This window comes from Dipodomys ordii, unplaced genomic scaffold (assembly GCF_000151885.1).
Source record: "Dipodomys ordii isolate 6190 unplaced genomic scaffold, Dord_2.0 Scaffold15, whole genome shotgun sequence".
Classification (NCBI taxonomy): Eukaryota; Metazoa; Chordata; class Mammalia; order Rodentia; family Heteromyidae; genus Dipodomys; species Dipodomys ordii.
Window position 1 is genome coordinate 841,149 of NW_012267231.1, and position 5,279 is coordinate 846,427.

Here is a 5,279-nt window from a genome sequence, read left to right on the forward strand (position 1 = left end):
GGGGAGAGGGCGAACTCGGGAAGGAAGTAGGCGCCCGGAGACTTCTCAGAAGTGCCCTGAAAGGCAAGGTCCTGTGGTCACACACCCCGACAAGGCAAAGCCCAGAAGGGTGTTTCAAGAGCGTCCACCCAGTTCTGTCTGCACGGAGGAGAGGAGAGTGGGCTGCCCTCTCCGGGCCGGGACCCTGTGAGGCGAGGCTCCTCGGGCATCTGTGCTGGGTACTGTGGACAGGCTGCCTCCTCTGTGTGAACAAACCAATGCCTGCCAGCGCGACCTGACACGGACTCCTCTTCCCAACTCCCAGCCGCTCAGCCAGCTGCAAAGCCTGCCTTCCTCCCTCCTTCCTTCCATCTTTCCCCTGCTTCCTCCTTCCGCCTGTCCCCTCCTTCCCTCCTCCTCCTCCCTTCCCTCCCTCCCTCCTTTCTCCTCTCCCTTTCTCCCTTCTCCTCTTCCTTCCTCCCTTCCTCTGTCCTTTATTTGGTGAAAGGCTGAGTAACCACTGCTTCCCACGCTACCACAGAAACTCGTGCTCACTGCAGACTTTAGGAGGCGGCCCGCCGTCTCTCCAACCTGTAACAGTCGGCTTTAAGTGTGCTTCCTCTGATGTGTTTTCTCATATTACTGTCTATGTCTTTAGAAAAACCCAGGATTAGAGAAATCTGCGTCTTTCTTGGAAGCTCGTACATTTGCGTTTCAGTGGTAGACAGACAGCAAAGCACTATGGTTGCACATGCAGACAGCAAAGCACTATGGTTGCTCTGCAGCTTAGGAGCCTTCTCTCATCCTCACACGGTGCACGCACGCAGTCCGCAGGACAAGTCCTGGGGTGCAAGCACCCCGGAAGCGGGCAGCCGGCGCCACGCCTTGCCTCACCCCAGGACAAGGCCCCAGACCCAGCCTCAGCCCCCACAGCCCCCACCAAGGCTCGCCGACGACCGATGGGGAAGACAGACATGCAAGTTTCTGGGCACCCGGGGCGTGAAAGCCTGCCAGAGCCGAGGCGTCCTCCCAGCACACCCGTCCGTTGTCTGGAGGAGACCTCGGAAGGGCGGACAGGCAGACAGGTGGACAGGCGGACAGGTGGGCAGGCAGGGGAAGCCCGCGCTCCCGAGCGAAAGCCTGTCTGTGTGGCTGCCGCTGCCCCGGGCATCCGGGCTCTGCACACTGCGCCGTGGGCCCTGAGCCCCCGTCCGCTCGGGCAGACGCTGAGCACACGGCCCTGGGGCAGCACCCAGCAGCCTCTTCCTCCACAGCCAGCCTGTGAACAGCACGCAGACCTGGGTTTATGGTTTGCGGTGACGCAGTAGCAAAAAGGGGAAAAAAAAGCCTCACTGCTCAACCTGACAAAGTCCAGACCCGTCGGGGTGGGACGCAGTTGGTCTGCGCAAGGCCTTCCTCACCCCCACAGCCTGCTCGCTGTCAGGAAATCGCCGTCCGTGTGGCTGGAGTCATGCAGCCTTCCAGAGAAGAAAAAGACAGAAATAGGCTGTCCGCATGTACTCTGCAAAACGTTTCTATTCATCATAAGCTGGTTTGTTTTTCTAAGCTCTGCAGGGCAGGAAGTGTTCGGTGTGAATGCATCAAAGCGGCTGCCAAGTTCGCCGTGTGGATACTCAGCGATTCAGAATTCTTCAAAAAGCGAGCCGAGGAAGAGCTGAGGAGGAGCAGCGAGGGCAGCTCTCCTCCGTCCCTGAGAACTGGCACCACGTCACTCTCCAGAAACTATACACACCTCGGGAGTTGGCCTAAACTAGGAGGGCTTCTCAGGCACAAAAGGTGATGCTTTTAAAACGTTAAGATGCACACACCAACCGTTGCAGTAGAATGGAAACGGAGCCAGAAATAAACAGAAGAAACATCGTGTCTGGTCTTAAAAAAAAAAGGATGCAAACTCCAGTTCATCATCTAAGCCCAGCCGGACATGATCCAGGCTCACAGATTTAAGTAGGTAGATCTTCAGGGCATCATTTAAATGTCTTGGCAACACACAGAATTGTAAATCACGTGGGTGTTTAAAGTAGTGTCATCCCATTCCATGTGTGTTTGACAGGAAAATGTCACTTAGATAAACATCAGGATTCCATCCAATCGTCTTTCACCACTGATGCCGGATACATGGAAAATCACTCGCCTGAACCAGGGAGGCGCCAGACACCTGCTCAGACTTCTGATACGTTCCAAGACGTTCCCTGGAGGTGCAACTCTCCACACTGCTAGAAAACAAAGCCCAGCCCGGTGCTCTCCAAACCCCACACAGGAGGGGAGTCAGGCACAAGCACAGCGCAGGCAGGGAAGAGTCATTTTGTTCCCTTACTGTATTGTTTGGGGGGGGGTTGAGGGGGGGGTTGTTTTTGTCGGTCATGGGGCTTAACTCTGGGCCTAGGGACTGTCCCTCAGCTCTTCAGCTCAAGGCTAGCGCTCTACCACTTGAGCCACAGCGCCACTTCTGGTTTTCTGGTGGTTTATTGGAGATAAGAGTTTCATGGACTTCCCTGCCCGGGCTGGCTTTGAACCTCGATCCTCAGATCTCAGCCTCCTGGGTAGCTAGGATGACAGGCGTGAGCCACCAGGGCCTGGCTCTCTTTTGTTGTTTTCTTTAACCAAGACCAGGCCCCGGAGACAAGAATCAAGGAGATCCTGTCACCGACGCCAAGGCCCTGAACTCAGCCGGACTGAGCTGGGTGACAAGAAAGCGTGGAGCACAACTTGTCCCGCCCCTCTGATGCAGCCGGCAGCCGCCCGGCCTTCAGACCGGGGTCTTTTCATTCACTGCCTCCTGCCCACCGCGCCTTCCTCCTCTGCCATTCCTGATGCTGGAGCACTCAGCCTCCTGGATCTCCTCTCTGCACCACTCCTCTTCACTTCGTGCCTTGTGGTTTTCCGCTGCCTTAGGTAGAATTTCCTCCAGTCAGTGACCTTCGGCTCCTTCACTGAATTCTGGCTCAGTGCAGGAAGCTGGGAAGTCAGAGATCTCCTCATGTGCTGTGCGTTGGTGGGAGTTCAGTGTTCCTGTCCCCCCATACAAACGCAAGCCGCCGGTCACAGCACACAGCAAAGCCACGCATGCAGCCAACAGGAAAACAGGAAGCCGCGTCGGAGCTGTGCACGGTCCCTCCTGCCCCGGCCGCTGGCCAGCTGGCGCATGGAGGCTCGCTCCAGTAAGAGAGGAGAGGAGACGAGCTACCTGCGAGCGGCCAGACGGAGGGAAGACGATGGGGCAGAGCCACCGGCCCGGGGGCTACCGCCCTGCTCCTCACCCGGGCAGGCCGCGTCTGAGCAGTTGAAAGGTGGCCCGTGACTGATGAACTAACAGCATACACGCTTGATTTCCAAGGCCACAGGAAAAGCCCTGCAAAACCGCTCCTCCTTTAGACCTGCTTTGATTCCTTGGGCAGACGCATCCCTTTCCTGAGGTCTCCTGGGTGGCTGCCCTCCTGCGAGCACCTGGCTCTTTGAGGGTTCTCAGAAGGAACACCTCCGGCCCCAGACAGTGGGGCGACTCCAGCAGTGTTTGCTCACAAGAGGTTTGGTCTGGGCTCAAGGCTAAGTGGCGCGAGCTAAAGACCACACGAGTGGTCTCGCCCCAGGTCCTCCTCGGGAAGGGGACACGTCGCCAGGGCGCGTGCAGCCCGCGGAGTCTCAACCCTCGAGTCCCGCACAGCAGCCGGACGGCCGCGCTGGTACCGAAGATGCCCTCACCAGCCAGGACGAGAAGGAGGCCTTTTCCCGTTTGGTTTCCACGGCCCATGTTAGATTCAGCCCTTGCCCCGAGATGCCCTGTGGCGGCCACCCCCATCCCAGCCGGTGAGCACTGGGGGCTGCCGGGGGCCGCCCCGCACAGGACGTGGAGCTCCGATCGGTGGCAAGCCGGTGTGAGGAAGCGGACTGTGCCACACGCTGACATCGGGGGCCAGCCGGCCGGGGAGGGCCTCTGGGCTCAGAAGGAAGTGTGGGGAGGCCTCGGGAAGGTTTGCCTGCACCCCAGAGGTCCGTGGCTGGTGTGACAGACAGACAGCATCTGCTAACAGGCTTAGGACAGAAACTCAGGCTGGAGGAAGAGGCCGGGCCGGAGGGACGGGAGGAGGGCGAGCTGGCTGCCAGCAAGGTGCGGAGCGCACAGCAGGCTGCCGGCATGGAAGAGGAGGAGCCCAAGCTCCCAGCCTCGCTCCCGCTCCTGCCCTCTGTGAAGATGGGGGGGTCTTCGTGGCGGAGAGCCCCTCACACACAGGAGGTGCTCAGTGGAGTTTGCCCCTCATCCGCTCCCCGGCTGTCTTAATGAGGAGCTCCAGGACTTCCCTCTGAAGGCCACAAACACAAGACCCAGCCAGGCTCCCCGCAGGTACTGGCTTCCTCCTGGCTCCAAGGAACAGTCCAATACCTTCCACCGAACTGGTGGTCAAAGCCCAAATATCTCCAAGTGAATTTCCTCATCCTCAGAAACCTCCGAACAAGATCGGACAACCCCTGAAGGCCTGTCTTCAACTTTCCCCTCCACCACGAGGTCACCTGTCCACCTGGCAAGCTGGCAGTGACCACGGGAGAGAAATCACGATACATTCAGGCGGGAGTTCCAAACAGTGTGCTTCATAACCGGAAAAATAAGCAGAGCTCACTCACAAGAGGACAGACATGTTAGAAAGTCATCAGATGACATCTGCTCCCCGGTCAAAATTCTAAGGAGAACAGCGCCCCAGCCACGCCGAAGGGAGCGCCAGTCAGGCCTGTTCACACAGGAGCACTATCCGTCACCCTCCTGCAGCAAACCCTTTAACACGGGTATTTTCCAAGATGCCAAATTTGTCCACATGCATGCCTGTGTACTGGGAAACAAGCATCTACAGATGCCTCAAAGCGCCTCTGTCCACAATTTCATGCTCTGTGGCTCAAGCCAAGTTCAAATATTCTCAAAGGACAACTTCAGAAACCGAACAACCAAAAGGTTTCAACTGAGTTGATAAGAGTCTCACAGACTTTCCTGCCTGGGCTGGCTTTGAACCTCAATCCTCAGATCTCTGCCTCCTGAGTAGCTAGGATTACAGGTGTGAGCCACCAGCACCAGCTTTGTTATTATCTTACATCACCAAAAGATAAAGACGGAGGGGGGACCAAGATGGCGACGGGGCAGTAGGGAAACGCCACAGCTCTCTCCAACCAAAAAGAGAGTTCGAGTTCCAACGCTTAATCTCCCCAAGAGACCGACAACAACAAAAAGACGAACACTCAGAGAAAAACCAGAGGTGAGAAATAACAAAAAAAGAAAGAGAAGAAAAGAATTTCAG